This window comes from Bos javanicus, chromosome 16 (genome assembly GCF_032452875.1).
Source record: "Bos javanicus breed banteng chromosome 16, ARS-OSU_banteng_1.0, whole genome shotgun sequence".
Taxonomy (NCBI): Eukaryota; Metazoa; Chordata; class Mammalia; order Artiodactyla; family Bovidae; genus Bos; species Bos javanicus.
Window position 1 is genome coordinate 25,945,447 of NC_083883.1, and position 19,239 is coordinate 25,964,685.

Consider the following 19,239-nt stretch of genomic DNA (forward strand, 5'->3'; position numbering starts at 1 on the left):
TTGAGCAATAGAGCAAGTAAAATAGTATTGGATTATAACCCAAAGTATGAAATAAACATCCATGTACCTATAATAATTAAATAAATGATTGAATACATAAATAAGTGAGAAGAGATAAATCTCCCATGCTGAAAATTTCAAATTAATTTATGTAAATACTCTGTCTCAAGGAGGTGGAGCATGACTCCCTACTCCTTAAATGTGGCCCAGACTTAGAGCTGTCCTTTCAAAGGGGACAGATTGAAAGGAGGGAGGGAGCATGAGGAGTGATATGTGCCTTTGATAAGGTGTAATGAAAGTGACAGTTTATCTCTGTGGTTTTCCTCCCTGAAACCTGCAACCTCAGTCTAATCATGAGAATAACATCAGATAAATCCCAACTGAAGGGCATAGTACAAAATCCCTGGTTGGTAGCCTTCCAAAGTCACAGTGAGGTGAAGGTATTAGTCGCTCAGTCCTATCCAACCTTTGCGACCCCATGGATTGTAGCCCACCAGGTTCCTCTGTCCTTGGAATTCTCCAGGCAAGAATATTGATAGCTTTCCAAACCAGGTCTCAAGACCAAGGGAAGGAAGAAAATGCCACAGTTAAGAGGAGCCTAAAGAGACCTGACAATCAAGTGTCGTGTGGAGTCTGGATGGGGTGCTGAAACAGAAAAGGGACATTTACTTAAAAATGAAGAAAACCTGAACAATGCATTTGTTGCAGGAAGGAGGACCCCTTCCAGGGCCCGAAACTGGGCTCTTGTCTAACACTCAGAAATGACTTGTCCGAGGAGACACGTGTGCTGACAAAGCAAGAGATTTTATTGGGAAAGGGCGCCCGGGCTTAGAGCAGGAGGGTAAGGGAACCCAGGAGAACTGCTCTGCTGCGTGGCTCACAGTCTCAGGTTTTATGGTGATAGGATTAGTTTCCAGGTTGTCTTTGGCCAATCATTCTAATTCAGAGTCTTTCCTGGTGGTGCACGCCTTGTTCAGCCAAGATGGATGCCAGAGAGAAGGATTCTGGGAGGTGGTTGGACAGGTAGTGTTGCCTTTTGACCTTTCCCGAACTCTTCTGGTTGGTGGAGGCTTATTAGTTCCCTGTTCCTCACCAGGACCTCCTGTCATAGAACAACTCATGCAAATGGTAACTATGGTGCCTGGCCAGGGTGGGCGTTTTCAATCAGTGTGCTTCCCCTAACACATTGACTAGTTAAAGGTAATGTATTACTAGCCCTTCATTAATGGCAGCTAATGTACCATGCAAATGGAAAAGACCAGTAATGGGGGAAACCAGTGTGAGGTGTATGGGAACTCTGTTCTATCTTCACAATTTTTCTGTAAATCAAAAGTTATTTCAAAAATGTGTTTATTTTTAAAAATTCAATCAGACATGTCAGAGGAGGGACTGAATCATCTTTCTAGGGTAGAAAATAATTATAATATCATTGTAATAGGAAAAGGACGTTAAAGAATATTCAATCAAAACACAAGGAGAAAGTATTTTAAAGATGTGTCACACACATAGAGGTCAGAGCATTGAGTCAGGAATATCAGTTGTGAAATTACATTGTATTTCTGTGTTCTGTAAAATTTGTGAACTACCAGCTTTTCCAAATATGTAATGTGCTGTGGTTTCTCATTCTAAATGAAGTCACTTTTGTATCTTTCTTTGTATATGTTGCTTTGTACTGTTTTTCTTAAATTGAACCACCAAACTGTATAAACTTCGAGTCCCACAAAACTTGAAGGAAACACTTTCTGACTCCAGGGCCATTATAGTTCCTGACATTCTTCGAGGTCAAGGTCTGGGTCTGTCTGCGGCCCCACCCATGGGTTTGGGGACTTTCCCAAACTCCTTATTTGAAGCAGCCTCCCCGCCTTCCAGAACCTCTGCAACCTCAACTGCTGGCATCTTTAACTCACTGTCATTGAGCAGTTGTCTATTCCTGTTCCCACATTTTGCATACTGCTTGGGCACTCTTCCTTTATATCAGAGAGTCTCATTCCTTATTCTTTTAATCTTTTTTTTTCTTTCTTCCCTTACGTTTCTTTCCTTCCTTCCTTCTTTCTTTCTTTCTTCCCTTCCCCCTCTCCTTCTCCCCTGTCTCTCCCTCCTTTCTCCCCCCTCCTCTCTCAGGCTCCATCTTTCTTTCCACTGTATTAAGGTACATGTAAAAAGCTGTACATATTTAATATATAAAATATGTAAATGTGGGCACATGTATACATCCATCAAACAATCACCACCATCAAAATCATGGATGATGATGATGATATGATCTGTGTGTGTGTTAAGAACATAAGACTTACCTTTTAGAGAATTTTAAGGATACAATATAGTATCATTAGCTGTAAGCACTATGCTGTATGGTAAACCTTTTATTTAATCTTGCTTAAAATCCTGCAGCAATGTTAGTTCCCTTGTTCCTACATGGCTCCCATGGGCTTCTCTCCAGGCAGACCCATCTGATCGCTCCACATGATTACGATCCCTTTACAGGTAACTGGTCATCCCATGTCATCAGTGTGCAGGTTGTGTCTCTAAACAATATCTTGCACATATTGTGTCCTGTGACATCTGGATTCTACTGTGATGTCAGAAGTCAAGTTCCCACCCTGGTGATTTTCCTCTTAGATTCTCTGATAATAAAAATCATAACTGTCTTTTCTTTGAACGTCCAAACTGACTTCCAAAGTTCTAGAATTGGTACATGGTTAGCTTTTCTCAGAGTTTTCTTCATACTTCCTTATAATTTGTTCGGTGCATTTACATTGAAAGAAGTTATTGATACCATTGACTTTATCCTACCATCCTGCTATTTGTTTCCCTTTTATTCCCTTCCATTTTTTTGTTCCTCTGTTTCTCTGATTTTTTTTTGTTTTATGTTTTTTTAACATTCTATTTTATTTCTTTTATTAACTGCTTAGTATTTGTCTCAGCTTTTGCTTATTTAAAAGGTATTCATTTTATCTTCAATTTTGAAAGGTATTTTTCTTTAGGATCTGGAAACCTTGGTTGACAGACTTTAAAAGCATTGTTGCAGTGCCTCTGGCCACCACTGTTTGTGACAAGAAGTAGTCTTAATTGCTCATCATTTCCTCCTGTTTATAATTTTTATAAATTATTTAATTGATTATAACTTTTAATTTTTAGTAGTTTTAGTTCCCATATACCCTCTTTCCCCGGCTCACAGTTTTTGCTATTATTAACATCTTGTATTAGCATAACACATTTATTAAAATTGATGAACCAATATTGATGCATTATTTTGACCAAAGTCCATAGTTAACATTAGGAGCATTAATGCTCATTAGGGGTCACTCTTTGTGTTGTACATTCTATGGGTTTTGACAGATACACAATGTCAAGTACCCACCATTATAGTATTTTATAGAGTCATTCCACTGCCTTAAAAATCCCCTGGGTTCCAAAGATTTATCCTTCTCCTCTCTCCCCAAACTCTTGGCAATTGCTAATCTTTTTAACTATCTCTATAACTTTGCCTTTTCAGAATGTTATACAGTTGGAATCACATAGTATGTAGCATTTTCAGACAAGTTTTTCTAAATTATATGCATTTATGTTTCTGCTGTGTGTTTTTATGGCTTGATACCACTGATCGTTTCTTCTGTTTTCCTTTCTCTTCTTCCTCTTTTTTTAGTTTTGGCTTGTAAGTGTGACTATGATGTATCTGGGTGTGGTTTTCTATATATTAATTTTGCCTAAGGTTTCTCAAACTTCTTAACTTTGTAAGTGATCTTTTTCTTCAAATTTGGGACTTTTACAGTGACTATTTCTTGAAATAACTTATTTCCTGCTCTGTACTTTCTCTTTTCTTCTGCAACTGCAATTACATGACTGCTGTATTACTATTTAATATTGCTCTGCAGTTTTCTAGGATAATTTATATCTATATTTATCCAAGTTGGTCCACTGTCCCTTTATTCTGCTGTCTCTAATTTCCTGTTAAGGCCTTCAGGTAAAATTTTAATCTCAATTATTTAAATTTTCAGTCCTTAAATACACATTTGGTTCTGTCTTATAGTTTTTTCTCTGCTTTTAATATGTTTTACATTTACTCATTAAGAACATATTTTCTTCTAATTCACGGCCATGTATTAAGTAAATTCTTTAAAGTAATTGTCTGCAAAACTGAATATCTGGGCCACCCCGAGGTCAGTTTCTATTGACTTCTTTTGCTGATGAGAGATCACATTTTCCTGTTTCCTTCCATGTTTAATAATTTTGATTGCATACTAGGTATTGTTAATTATATCTTGTAGAGACTGTGGATTCTGTTATCATTCTCTGAAACATTGAGCTTTATTCTAGCAGGCATTTCCACCACTGGTTAATCACTTTGAATTTGTTTAGGTTTTAGTTTAAGCTTTATTAGGGAAGATAATGGAGTGGGATAATGGAGTGGGTAGCCTATCCCTTCTCCAGTGGATCTTCCTGTCCCAGGAATCGAACTGGAGTCTCCTGCATTGCAGGTGGATTCTTTACCAGCTGAGCTACCAGGGAAGCCCTTTATTAGGGAAAATCTATAAAAAGATCAAGATGTTTTCCAGGCTTTTATCTTGGTGGGTCTCAAACTACTAACCTTGTCCTCCATGCAGACCTACTCAAGGCTTGGTTTTAAGATTTTTTTATAGAATAGGTTTTATTGTAGGGCATTTTCTTTACATCTTATATGTATTTTTCCTAGGATTTCAGCTGGTTAAGCTGATAGTTAGGAAAGCCTAGGATGTTGGTATCCAACATCTGTCAGTAGGACTGGACTACAAGTGCCTCTGTTCTGCTTACAACCCTATAGTAGCTATTATTTAAGTCTCTGTGTGTCTCCTTCTGTGCAAGTTCAGCCCATTCCTCACCTGAGAACTCATAGGGAACCTCCAAATAGAGTTATAATCTTCTCTTCACACCTTCCTTCTCTCCTGTGTCCTGCCCCACTGATTTCAGGCCCTTGAAAAGCTTCAAGTGCTGACCTTTAGCCAAGAGACTCCTCTGTAATCTGCTTTTACTCTGTCTCTCTGTGCTGTACCGCAAGGAGAGAGCTGGGGCCAGAGTGACTTTCACCTTGTGAGTTTGTCTTTTCTCAGGGATCAGACTCTGGTACTTCCATTGTATTGATCGATGACTGAAAAAAGCCCTCATATATTTTGTCCTGTTTTATATATTTTACGGAAGTAAGTCTAATTCAGTAATAGTTACTTCATCATGACCGAGCTTGATGTCTTAATTAAGCCAGAATTTAAATCCTTGCCATCTGAATCCAGAATTAGTCATCTCAACCACTATGCTATCTTGTTTTGGTCTTAAAAAAAAAAAAAAAGAAGTTGAAACCTCTAAAGAAATTGTGGGGCAAGGCAAAGTGAATGATTAAAATCTTGATCAGGGAAGCTGACCAAGGAATTTTCACTTTCAAACAGGATGCGATGGAAAAAGCTGTTTATTTGAATAACAGTAATAACACCACCTTATGGACTTTCAGTATCTTCAAAACGTTTTTCTGCCCATTATTTTATTCCCACAAGAAATCTTGTTATATTCTGATATATTAGATGCTATCACTCTTGTGAGACAAAAAACTCAGAGACCAGGAACAGTGGAGTAACCTGACTGAGATCACACAGCTAGTTAATGAGGTGGTAGGGCCAAGATCTTGGTCTCCAAATCCAAACATTTACTATTCGGACTCCCCACTCTCCCCCAAAATTAAGGGCATTCTCACAGAAAAGAAGGAGTCTAGGAAGTGGTTGTAGCCTTACGTCCAGAGAGAACACTTTGGTCCAAGCTATGGCTAATTGATAAGGAAACTGGCTGTAATGCAGGAGACTCGAGTTTGATCCTTGGGTTGAGAAAATCCCCTGGAAAAGGAAACGTCAACCCACTCCAGTATTCTTGCCTGGAAAATCCTATGGACAGAGGAGCCTGGCAGGCCACAGTCCATGGGGCTGCAAAAGGGTCAGACTTGGCTTAATGAATAAATGATAATAGCAACATGCAGTTAAAACTTAGAAGACAGCAAAGTCATCTTTCTAAGCTTTCTAAACAGCCCTGACTTCATTCTCTGCTCTCACTTATCAAGGAGAATACTGTTCTATGTAGAGTAAGAACCGTGTAATAAATAACTGCAAGTCCCTTTGCAAATATCTAATACTAGAGAAGTAATTATTAGTTTATCTCTTCATCCTGAGTGTAGATTTATAGCCTATGAGACCTGGGAATAATTTACATAGCACATATATTTGCAGGTATATTATGCCTACTTGTCTCACCTTCTGGAGAAGAGAATTTATATAGTAAGTTTGGGGTGGGATTAATTAAGGTTGAGTTTTTTAAAAAATATCTTCTCAACAGCAGCCTTGCTGGAAATGCTCACTAACTTTTATCAGTTGAGGTTCATACTGGCTCAGTCAATATTTTATCAATCGTATTTAAAAGTGGTATTTTTACTGTCAAGAGTTTGTCCAGTTTCTGGTTTGTTATTTGGTTGGAGATAACAGGAATTAGAATATCTGCATTGATTAGCTTTAAAAGCTCAAAAATTGGGGCTGATTAGTGGTCCCTGCTCTCAGGTGGCTCAGTGATAAAGAATCCAACCTGCCAACACAGGAGACAAAAGATGTGGGTTTGATCTCTGGGTCGGGAAGATGCCCTGGAGAAGGAAATTGCAACCCATGGCAGTATTCTTGCCTGGAGAATCCCATGGACAGAGGACCCTGGAGGGATGCAGTCCATGGAGTCACAAAGAGTCAGACATGACTGAATGACTAAGCACAGACACACGTGTACTGCTTAGGAAGGTGGTGGTGGAGGACCTGCAGTAGATTCAGACTCCCAGGCAATAAGGATGATGAAAAAGAGCTGACGGTTAACCAAACAGAGTTATCATGGTGTTTTCAAACTTTTATTTTCCCAGCTGGTGGGAAATAAGGACTCAGACTCAAAAATCCAGGGAAGAAAAAAATGAGCTGCAGACAATTTTCTCATATGGAAGATAAGCTATAGGGCCCCAAATAGAAATTCTGCCTGCTATTGGGTGGGAATTTTATCTAGCAGAGAGAATTTCAAAATGCAATACCTTTATTTTAGAGCTGCAGAAACAGAGTCCCAGAAAATTAAGTCCCCTTATCAGACTTAAGTCCCCTGATCACAGTCACATTGTGCAGTCATTAGGAAAACCCCACATTCACTTGGCTCATCAAGAATCACCCCGAAACAGCTCTGAGACAGTGTCTGGATGATAGGTGAGCCTTGCTAGATCTGAGGGGAGGAGAGGGACAGGTGAGCCTGGTGTATGTGGGGGAAGAAAAAGCCTGGCATGCTTTCCAGCACATGAAGCTCTTCTCTATATTTTAGCCCATTTCTTCCTTGCTTCATACCTGTGAAGAAGTTAATATAATCATCTTGATATTAGAGCTGAAATCAAAGCCCAGCAGGTATACAGAGCCAGGCTGTCGGCCATCTAAAGCCTTGGCAGAAATGGAATTTCAACCTGAAATTTTTTTTCGTACCACATCCACAGCACTTCTAAGGTTTGGAACCCAGTCAGTTTTCCTTTATTAAAATCTGCAGAGCCTGGAGCCTAGGATTCCAGCCGGCCTGAGGACAATGAAGGGCTGCTTTTAAGCAGGGTTCCATGAGCTTAATGCTACCACTGCCTTTTCCCTTGTTCATCTTTAGCAAAGCCTATGTAAATGCAAGTGTTATTTGGGTTAAGAGGATGTCCAGGATTCTTGAGCAACATCAGCAAAATCTGGAGAGAAGACGAAGTAAACCAGTCACACAGTGACAGCAGTCACAAAGCATGCTCCCTGCCTCAAATGTGGCTTTCCTCCCTGTTCCTTTCTTGCTTTTCTTGGTAAGCTTGTCTTTCTCCCCACCAGGAACCAGGCCCCTCTAGAAGCACAGAGAGTGTCTTCTGATCTTAAATACCTGCCATTCTGCTGGATAGCCATAGCAGGTAGCATATTGCAGCCATGTTAGCAGTGCGTGGGCGCAGGCTAAGTTGCATCAGTCCTGTCCGACTCTTGGCAACTCTTTGAGTAAGTAAAACATCTGAAAGAAACTTTTCTAAACTATTATTTGATGTTCTTGCTGTTCAGTCTTTAAGTCATGTCTGATGCTTTTGTGACCCTATAGACTGTAGCCCACCAGGCTCCTCTGTCCATAAAATTCTCCAGGCAAGAATGCTGGAGTGGGTTTCCATTTCCTCCTCTAGGGGATCTTCCAGACCAAGGGATCAAATCCATGTCTTCTGTATCTCCTGAATTGCAGGATTCTCTATTGCTGAGCCACCGGGGAAGCCGCCATGTTAACAGAGACTTATTAAATAAAAATGAATCTGCGTACATAATTCTACCACAACCCATTGAAAAGTTCATAATCCTTTTTTTTTTTTCTTTTCCTTCTAAGGAGCTTTTCTAAGCCTTTTTTGGTGTTTTAAAGATAGAAATGGGTCTTGTAATTTTAAAATGTAGACTCATAATTAAAGAGGCATAACTTAGGACAATGTGGGGTTTTCCCTACCACATAGAAACAGATAGCTAATTTGATTAGTTCAAAGAGAAAATATTCAAATGTTTTGGTAGGTGTTTTCCACAAAGATGAATGTGTTCTGAATGGTTAGTAGTCTTTTGTATAAGGTCGTCACAACTGGATGGAGAGTAGAAAAAGATTCTGATATTTGATTCAATTGCACAGGTTGATGTTTTGGAATCAAAGGCTGCATCTTTATGTGGCAAAGTTAGCAGTTGAAAAGTAAACATTTCCACTACCTGGTTATGTGGTTGACACCCTTGCTTCCGAAAGCATGATCTCCAGCATCAGCCTCAGCATCACTTGGAAGCTTGCTAGAAGTGCAGCATGTCAGCTGCGTCCTGGAACTGCTGGATCAGAATCTGCATTTTATCAAGATCGCCAGGTAAGCTGAATGTACATTCCTGTGTGAGACACAGAGAAGTTATTTCTAGCTGTTTGTATTTGGGACTATGGAGGTGCCTGATTTCACCCCCGCAACTTGAAGCAGGTAAAGAGTTGGGGGAATTTCTCACCATGAGAGAAGACCAGAATAGCCAGGAGCTTTGGAGCCCTGAAAGGACCCATGGGAAGAGGAAGTTACAATTGCTTTTAATAACAATCTATTGAGATATAGTTTGCACACTGTGCGATTCACCCTTTTAAAGTATCCAATTCAATAAATTTTGTATATTCAAATCACCACCACGACCAATTTTAAGACACTTTCATCATTCTTAAAAGAAGTCCATACCAACTAGAGGACACCTGCCAATGGCCCTTCCAGTCCCCAGTCCTAGAACAAACACTGATCTACTTCTCCTCTTTATGAATTTGCCTACTCTGAACTTTCATATAAGGGCATCACACAATATGTGGCCTTTTGTGACGGGTTTCTTGCACTTGGTATAATTTTTTCAGGGTTTATCCATTTTGAGCATGAATTGAAGTATTTCATACCTTTTGATGGCCAAATAGTATTTGACCCTATGGATGTATCTCATATCTATTCATCTGTTGGTGGACATTTGGGTTGTTTTCTGATTTTGGTTTTAAAGATGCTGCCGTTGTGCTGTTCAGTTGTTCAGTCATGTCTGACCGAACTCTTTGTGACCCCATGGGCTGAAGCCCACCAGTCTCCTCTGTTTGTGGAATTTTCCAGGCAACAATACTGGATCGGGTTGCTATTTCCTACTATGAACACTCATTTACAGGTTTTCCTGTGAACATATACTTTCACTTAGAGCCATTTTTGACCCCTAAATTAAGTGACTGATGTAGCTTCCAATAAGAAAGGCAAGTAGGCAGGGCTCCTTGGAAGAACATCAACTTACTGAGGAATAAATCCTGGTGCCTGATCCAATTCTGTCATTCACTATATGTGCACCTTTAGCAAACCATGTAACATCTGAGAAACGCCTCTGCAAAATGATAAAATACCACATCAACTCTAGGGACTTTTTGTGAGCGCCACATGAAATGATGAACACAACCCATATTTAAATGCAAAATAATCACAAACATAAAACGGTCTCAACAGTCTGACAGTCCTTATATCATTCTCAACACGCATTTGGCAATCCTTGACATTGTCAGGCTTCCCTGGTAGCTCAGTTGGTAAAGAATCCACCTGCAATGCAGAGCTCTCAGTTCGATTCCTGGGTGGGGAAGATCCACTGAAGAATGGACAGGCTACCCACTCCAGTCTCCTTGGACTTCCGTGGTGGCTCAGCTGGTAAAGATGCAATGTGGGTGACCTGGGTTCGATTCCTGGGTTGGGAAGATCCCCTGCAGAAGGGAAAGGCTACTGACTCCAGTATTCTGGCCTGGAGAATTCCATGCAATGTATAGTCCATGGGGTTGCAAAGAGTGGACACGACTGAGCTACTTTCACTTTCACTGATATTGTCAGGAGCTGGTGAGCTAAAGACCTCTTTTTTCTGAGCCTGGAAAGGAGGACCACATTGCAGACTTCCCTGTCTGGTGCCTAAAAAGATTACTTGTTCAGCAGACATGCTAGTGCACTGTGACTCTCTGAAGATGTGCTTAAGCATTCAAGTCAACAGGCAACCTCATGTAGGGCAAAGAAGCATCTTATTCACAATGGCTTGCTACAGAAAAAAACAATAGACTTTAAAAACTAATTAGTGACTTTTCAATGTTTATAATGTGCTCACGCGCTTCTGGAGGGTGGTAGAATGGAAGTGAACAGAGAAGTACAAGAGAAGATCTTGAAACATTACATTGTTTTCAGGGAAACCAGTGGGGCCTCCTCACCTTTCTTATCAATAATCAGAAACATATTGTATTTCTGGTAAGGAATACACCCTAGAATTGGCATACAGGGGCCTTTTTGGAAAGTGTGGTCCAGGAAGACCACAATTCTCTAAAGAAGAAGGAGAAACAACAGAGAAAGAGAAGGGAAAATCAAGCAGTTACGGCTTCTGCTGCCATTAAGGAAACAGCAGAGCCCACATATAGTCCAGGAGCGTTTCAAGCTGAGTATGAGCCCTGTGGGCTCCCCCATGCCCTGTTTGACCCCCAGAAGCAGAGAGGAGTGCACAGCCTGAAACTCTAACTTCATAAAAGGGTGGAGAGCACTGGGTGTGTGGGCAGAAGGGGATTTATCTGCTTCCGGCGCCAGACCCTTTTGCTAAATCAAAATGCTGTGGTTTTACTGGTTATACTTGTTAATACAATCCCTGCCCTTTCAGGATATGTGTGTGGTAACAGCACCATCTGGGTTAGTGAAATAGATACTCTCAGGTACAACAGACTAAACACAGCAGGATGTTCATAAAACTCTTGATCCAGGAGCCCTTTGGGCCACCAAGGGGAGGCACAGAGGTTATATAAGCAAATTACTAAGTCAGGTTGAAACCAGACCTACAGACATTTTTATAATTTAAAAAAATTTGCCCACACCACAAGAGGCTGACTCTCAGACTCCTCCCCGAGACGTGCTAGACCACCCTGAGGTGCCAGCAGCGCCTTAAGCAAACACGGGCCCTTCTTGCTGCCTGGCCACCACCTCTAGGAAACCCACCCCTCTCCTAGCCCTGGGTATCAGGGCGACTTGGCAGGACAAAATCATCTTTCTAGAACATTCTATTGCTACATTGTTGTATTAACTTCTACAAGGGGAAAACCATTTCATTGGAAGACTTCATATCTCCTTCCCAGGGTGATAACGTGGACGGAGAAACTATGAACAAAGGAGCCATGAAGCTTACATTCAAACCCCAGCTCTAGAAACTGGTGAGTGGTGGGATCCTGAGGAAATGATTTTGCCTCCAGGAGACTATGTCTCTTCATCTGTTCATGTTACTAGGAGAGCCTGCCCCACAGAAGTGTTCTGCAAGGCACACAAGCTTGACATCTGGATGGAGTAGGCATTCCAAGAAGGCTAGGAAGGACTGATGTTGAAGCTGAAACTCCAATACTTTGGCCACCTGATGCGAAGAGCTGACTCATTGGAAAAGACCCTGATGCTGGGAAAGATTGAAGGCGGGAGAAGGGGATGACAGCAGATGAGATGGTTGGATGGCATCTGAGTGACTGAACTGAACTGAGATGTTTCCTATCACCCCAGTACATGATTTCCCCTACAACCAAGAAGCCAGGGAGCCTAAGATTACCACATGGAGAGGAAGCACCAGAGAATTATCACTCTCCATCCCCCATGCAGGAGTGGGGAGGGGGGCAGTCCAACCCGACAGCACTCACCTCTTCTGTTTACTTACAAACCTTACTTTCACAAAGAAGGCAGACATTGCTTGCTTGGCAAGGTTCCCTTGAAATGGATGCACTCCTACAAACATGTCTGCCTTCACTGAACACTAACCAGAGTACTTGCTGCGCTGATGACCTGGTTCATTCATCATCTAAGGCTGGAAAATACCTTGGCTCATAAGACACCTACCATGCGTGAGTGCTCAGTTGCTCAGTCATGTCTGACTGTTTGCAATTCTTTGGACTGTAGCCTGAAAGACTCTCTGTCCATGGGATTTTCCAGGCAAGAATACTGCAGTGGGTTACCATTTCCTCCTCCAGGGGATCTTCCTGACCCAGGGATTGAAACTGAATCTCCTGCATCTCCTGCATTTCAGGTAAATTCTTTACCACCGAGGGAAGGCCTCAAGACACCTAAGGCCCAGTGAATTTCCCACTCTGCCTTTGTGACTGCTGGAAAGGTCAAGTGCAGATGATAGGCAAGTAAGTTGATCGTATGGAATCATCAACTTAGGAAACTTAAAGGAAACCTACTAGAGAGATTTGTCGTGTTCAAAACCAGGAGCAGAGTGAGCTTGTATCTAGGATTCATACCAAGAGGATGCTGATGTACATCTTTAAAAGAAAATTATAAAAATGTGTACCAGCAGGGTTGGGAGTCCCATGGCTTGTTGCAGGTGTTGGGGTCATTCCTCATTGTTTGGGGGTCCCAGATTCATCCTTTTACCCAGGAATCTGTGGTATACATTTCATCTGTGGGGTTGCTCTGCTGATGCCATGTTCAGGGGTGCATGGACCAAGGTCAGAGCATTAACCTCAGCCAGGTGAGTTTGGTCACAGCTTCTTGTCTCTGGTTTCCTCTGTTTTCTCATATCTTTAGTGATGTCAGTGATGGCAACTCCCCTTGAGCTTTGACTTGTGCTTTGAGTACCCTGACTATTCCATTGGAAGTACTTATGCTGAAGCTGAAGCTCCAGTACTGTGGTCACCCAATGTGAAGAGGTGACTCACTAGAAAAGACCCTGATGCTGGGAAAGGTTGAGGGGAAGAGGAGAAGGGGGTATCAGAGGATGAGATGGTTGGATGGCATCACCGACTCAATGGACATGACTTTGAGCAAACTCTGAGAGATGATGAAGGACAGGGAAGCCTGGCATGCTTCAGCCCAAGGGATAGCAAAGATTCAGACATGACTGAGTGACTGAAAAACCACAGCTTAGGACCAAAGGAGGTAATGTTGAAAGGACTTTGGAAAGTTGAGATTTGGGTAGAAATGCTGTTGTTGTTCATTTGCTAAGTCATGTCTGACTGACTCTTTGCAACCCCATGGACTGTAGCACACCAGGCCTTCCTGTCCATCACCAACTCTCAGAGCTTGCTCAAACTCATGTTCATTGAGTTGGTGATGCCATCCAACCATGTCATCCTCTGTCATCCCCTTCTCCTCCTGCCTTCAATCTTTCCCAGAATCAGGATTTTTTTCCAATAAGTCAGCTTTTCACATCAGGTGGCCAAAGTTGGGACTTTCAACTTCAGCATCAGTCCTTCCAATAAATATTCATGATTGATTTACTTTAGGATTGACTGGTTTGATCTTCTTGCAGTCCAAGGGACTCTCAAGAGTCTTCTCCAACACCATGGTTCAAAGGCATCAGTTCTTTGGTACTCAGCCTTCTTTGTGATCCAACTCCCACATCCATACATGACTACTGGAAAAACCATAGCTTTGACTAGACAGACCTTTGTCAGTAAAGTAATGTCTCTGCTTTTTAATATGCTAAGTTGGTCATAGCTTTTCTTCCAAGGAGCAAGCATCTTCTAATTTTATGATTTCAGTCACCATCTGCAATGCTTTGGGAGCCCAAGAAAATAAAGTCTGTCACTGTTTCCATTGTTTCCCCATATATTTGCCATGAAGTGATGTGATGTTGAGTTTTAAGCCAGCTTTTTCGCTCTCCTCTTTCAACTTAATCAAGAGGCTCTTTAGTTCCTCTTGGCTTTCTGCCATTAGGGTGGTGTCATCTGCATGGTTAGAAATGTAAGGGGGACTATTTTGTGACTAATCGCATGTGCTGAGGGGGAGAAGCACATAAAAAGGTCCATTGGGTTGCTGGGTCCATGTTTGCTTTCAAACCTTCTGAGCTCTCTCTCTCTCACAGGGTCTGTTCACACAGTTGAAAACTAAAGCTAGTCACAGGAAATCCTGTCCTTCCTCGGGTCACAAGGCATAGCTCAGTGCCCAGCCACTGGACAGATAGCACCAGTATCTCTGCCACCTCCCAGCCTCTGTGTTCACCATTCTCCCGGCACAGTTGTCCATTCTGCTTCCAAGACCCATCCTGACTTGAGGAGGGAGGCTCTTGGGCAGTTTCCGCCTCCCCCAGGGGGCTCTGCCTCCAGTCCTCCTAGACAAGCCAGGTCCAGAGATGAACGAAGGACTCTGTCTGGTTCACATATCCCCTCACAGGTAGCCTAACCTGGGTCCAGCCAGTCCTGCGACCTGAGTTAGCCCCTCGTTTACAGCCTCCCTATGGAAATGTGTCTGCTCTGCATGGAGTCATACTAAGCATTCCAGTCTGAACTGGCTGGCCTGAGGCTTGGGCTCTGGTCCCCAAGTTCCTGTTCTGATATCTGTCTGCTCCTCTCTGTCCTTCCCCCTCCACACCCGTTTTCAAGTCCAGTTTAGTTGACTTTCCAAATAGCACTTCCCCCAACTGGGGTAGCCAGCTTCCAAGATGGTCCCCATGGATGCTCCCTCCCTCCCTGCCCTTCACACCCTCATGAGTTTTCCCCCTGTGAGTCAGGAATGACCACAGACTAAAGCTGAAGTAAGAGTGGGTGTGACTTCTGAGACTCTTGTCGTTTATTCTGAGATCTAGCACTAAGCTGGGAAGCTAACTGCTTTGCCCAGAATGCACTCAAGAGTACCCTTTGCAAGGGGCCACATGGAGGGAAACCAGAGCTTTCCACCAAGAGCCAGCACCAGTTTGTGGCCAGTGAGCAGAGTATCTTGGAAGCAGGGCTCAGAGGTCTGGACAAGCATTTATATGACAGCTTTGGTAATGACCTTGCCCTCATGACAGACCTTTAGCCAGAACTACCAGCCAAGCTGCTCTTGAATCTCCTGATCAACAGGAACCATGAAAGAGAATAGGTGATAATTTTGTTTTAAACCTAAGTCTGGGGGTTACTTGCTACTCAGCAGTCAAAAACAAATACACCAGCTCGTCTAATTTCCCTGAAGCGGTGCCCCATCCACCCACTGAACCCCCGTCACTTCATGAAAGATCCACACCCCACCCCTCTCCCCCTCCCTGTCATGTGCTGGTGATCAATTCATTGCAAATTCTACCCATCTCTGTCACTTTGTCTTGCTGTGAGTAAACGAGCCAGGCTTTTTGTGTGAGTTCTGAAAAAGACTATAACTAGGCAGGCTCCCCACTGCCGAATCCAAACCGGCCCAAAGATGATACTCATGAGGGTGGAATTTCCAAGACTCATGCAATCCGATAGCCTGAGTTTGTTCTAAACTTTAGCCACTTTGCAGATTCACTCTCTAGGTAGAAAGACTAATGCTGTTTCCAGATGTTCCTGTGTCCATTTTACAGATGAGGGAACAGAGTCTGGCATGGGAGCTCCTGCTGGCCTTGGTTTATAGGAGGGCTCAGACTTTTGGCTGATGGCCTGTGATGGGGTCTCAGTCCTGCCCATGGGTCATCCTTTCCATTTCAAGGGCCTCAGCCTAGGACTGAGCCACCCATGGCCTTTCTGCTTCGATACTCTTGACCCACTTCCTTCTGGGGAAACAGTGGATGAAACTGGGTGATGTCATCTAACCGCTGCCCAGCTGCAGACTGCTCGTCATCCATCATCATGGTTGCTGAGTCTCAGAGGGGTGGTCACCTGACACAGGCGGGAGCCCCTGGGACAGAGGAGGAGCTGGGGGTATAGGTCAGTGAGGCAGAGGCCTCAAAACCAGAGCCAAGTACTGACTGGAGCAGAGTGTGAGCCCCAACACAGGCCCCGCCGTCAGCTGTCACATGGCAATAGATAAATATGATAAATGGTCTCCTCAGCCGTCTTGTGAAAGGGCTTCAGCAATGCACTATCATCCTGTTTCCTCGCTGGTGTTCTCATAGATACAGTTGAGAATGTCAACCTGAAATTGAAGCTCCAAACCCCTAAAGATGCAGAGAAATAGATTTTGTCTCAAGACATTTTCTCATTCGGGTTCCTTTTCTTCCCTCTGCCTTGAGATGATTCTCATCTCTAGTTAAAGAAATGCAGAGCAAGAGGTGAGTCAAAGCAGTGAAAGATCTGGATTCAGATATACGTTGTAAAAAGAGGGCAAGTCACAGACAAGGATGAAGGTGGCCGTTTTCAGCGGACATGAGTGAGCCATAGAGAGACAGGAGGGGTGCAGACGTGCGTGTGCGTGTGTGTGTGTGTGTGGCCTGCCTGCCCTCACCTCTGTCTCTAACCTCTTCTCCAGAACCAGTTTACCTCTCTCCACTGGATTTACAGGAGAACCATGAGGTGTGTGTCAAGCGCACCTGTAACTGTAAGACCTCAAGAAGAATATATGGCCATCACTTTAGAGTTCAAAGTCAGAAGTTCCTGTAGGCACATCTAGGCCCCAAAAATGGTGTTGGGCCTAAAGACCGTCTTGCTCACCAGATAAGAGTTTTGGGGATACTTTCTTTCTCAAGGTTGCTATTACTTCAGGTTTGCAGCAAGGTCCAGGGGTCAAGCATGCCTTGGCCATATCAGTCACTGTTGAGTCATTGGCTTTTTTGAAGGAACTCCATTGTGTCCACAACGGCGGGCATCTGTGCTCTCTGGCCACCTGAGAACGTAAGAAAAAATAATGATAAGAATAGCAGCAACCCTTAAATAGCATCACTGTGCAGGCACTAAGTGTTTTACAAATATTCCCTCCTTTAATGCTCACAACAAATCTATAATGGAAGAATTTCTGGTAGCCTCATTTACAGACATGGCACTAAGGCTTAGATTTAAGCAGCTGACTTAACTTTACATGGCTGGTGTGTGGCAAGTCTGTGTCCTCCACTATCACACTGGCTTTCCAGCAGCATCAGCTCTTTAGTAATGTGAAGCCCTCTTCCAGGAAAGTTTTGAGATGGGACATAGGCCTTTCCTTTCTCCCACTGCTCCCCTACACAAGACCTGAACTCATAATTGTCCCCATAAAAAAAGAAGCAGCTGAGTCAGGTGCCCCAAAGCTACTGAGGGCCTCATGTACCCATCCTGCTGCTAATAGGTTTTTTTTCCAGCACTGATTTTCCCTTCCCTCATCCTTTTTGGCTCTGACACCATGAAAGTCACTTAGCTTGCCTTCCAGCCCCGCTGTGGGTACATGACCTAGAAACCCAGGATATGCACATGAAAATTCAAACTTTACTGAAAAGTAGCCTGGGGAAGAGCCATGGGAAGGCTCTGAGCTAGAAAGTGGGCGTGGGCATGGCTCCCAACTCTGCCACTTTGGAGTTTCATGTTCTGGATCAGATTATAGAAATATACTTGAGTTTAGACTCTTCATCTGTAAAATCGGAATTAACAAATGCTTGTCTGTAGAGTTGTGGGGACATAATCAGACCACATGTGTGGAGCCCCTGGTATGGCACCATCTTCATTGTGGGGGCAACTATGAGGTCATCAATGAAGAGGATTCTTGTTCTATGGGCAAGTGTTAGTCACTCAGTCATGTCTGACTCTTTGTGACCCCATAGACTGTAACCTACCAGGCTCCTCTGTCCATAGAATTCTCCAGGCAAGAATACTGGAGTGGGTAGCCATTCCTTTCTCCAAGGGATCTTCCTGACCCAAGGATCAAACCCAGGTCTCCTGCATTGCAGGCAGATTCTTTTCCACTTGAACTTCCAGGGAAGCCAGCATGCATTTTTCCCCCCTGTTTCATTTTCAGAAACAGGGATTTGTGAAAATCTTCTTGTTGTGCACCACCATTGACTCGTCACCCGCCCATTCTATGCTGAGGCGCTGAGAGGTCAAGGCTGATGGACTTAAGGGGTTATGTCTGAGTTGATAACAGAGTGGAAACATTTTGGCAGCAGACAAAATATGGAATGCTATTTTTCCCCATCTTGTGCTGGAGTGCATGTTTTTAACAACCCTCCAGACCTCTAAACAGAGCTATTGACCCCTTATAGTCAATTGCCTGGGGGCATTGGGGCAGAGAGGTCCAGCTGGTGATCGCCACACTCTGCTTCTGCAGATCTCATGTCTCGACACAGCTGGTGTGGGGGGTTTTTACATTAAGCTCAAAGGATGCTTCTGTGCTTTTCATAGCCCACATCCTGCTTCACCCTAATTGGATCTCTAGCAATGTTTTCTGCAGGCAGAAGCGTTCTATAAAATGTGATGGATGGATGGATGGATGATGAATTACTCCATCTAGGAGGAAGAATGGACTCACAGTAGATAGATGCCAGGCCTTTCTATTTCCAGGTGGCTGACTTTATTGTATTGATGGTGGGCTGGACCACAGCCACCATCCAGACTTACCTGTATCTTCTGTGCAAAGCTCCTCTTAGAGGAGAAAGGTGAAGAGCATTCGGTAGATATTGAGTCTAGGTAGCTTACTTTCTGGGTTCCTGTATTAGCCAGGGTCCAATCAAGAAAACAGAATCCACTGTAAAATTCTTTTTTTTTTTTTTTAAAGAGGGAATTTGAGAAACTGGTGACACAGATTTGACAGAGGAGAGGCAGAGGGAAGAGTGTGAGAGGGAAGTGGTTTGATTCAGCACCAAAAACTCAAAATTGCACAGGACTGCCTGTGAAATCCTGTTTGGGTCACATAGAAAGGCCTGGAAAGTGATGAGCTTGACCTCCGTTATTCAAAGTGACTAAGGAAAGTTGGGCTGGCTTTCCCTTGGACAGTGATGATCTGAGCTGAATAAAGGCTTCCTTGTGATTGTGAGGGGCTGGCAGTGATCATGAACCAGGAGTGCAGCCACATCA

The 19,239-nt window shown here is 43.2% G+C and overlaps 1 long non-coding RNA gene across 1 annotated transcript; it reads right to left on the reverse strand.

Moving 5' to 3' along the window:
* Positions 1-8,598: 8,598 nt before the first annotated feature.
* On the reverse strand, positions 8,599-18,220 carry LOC133227412 (uncharacterized). The gene is made up of 3 exons (XR_009729811.1): positions 17,782-18,220; positions 16,915-17,086; positions 8,599-8,933 (listed from the first exon to the last, which is right to left on the reverse strand). It is a non-coding gene; the product is annotated as an uncharacterized LOC133227412 (long non-coding RNA).
* Between the last annotated feature and the right edge of the window lie 1,019 nt (positions 18,221-19,239).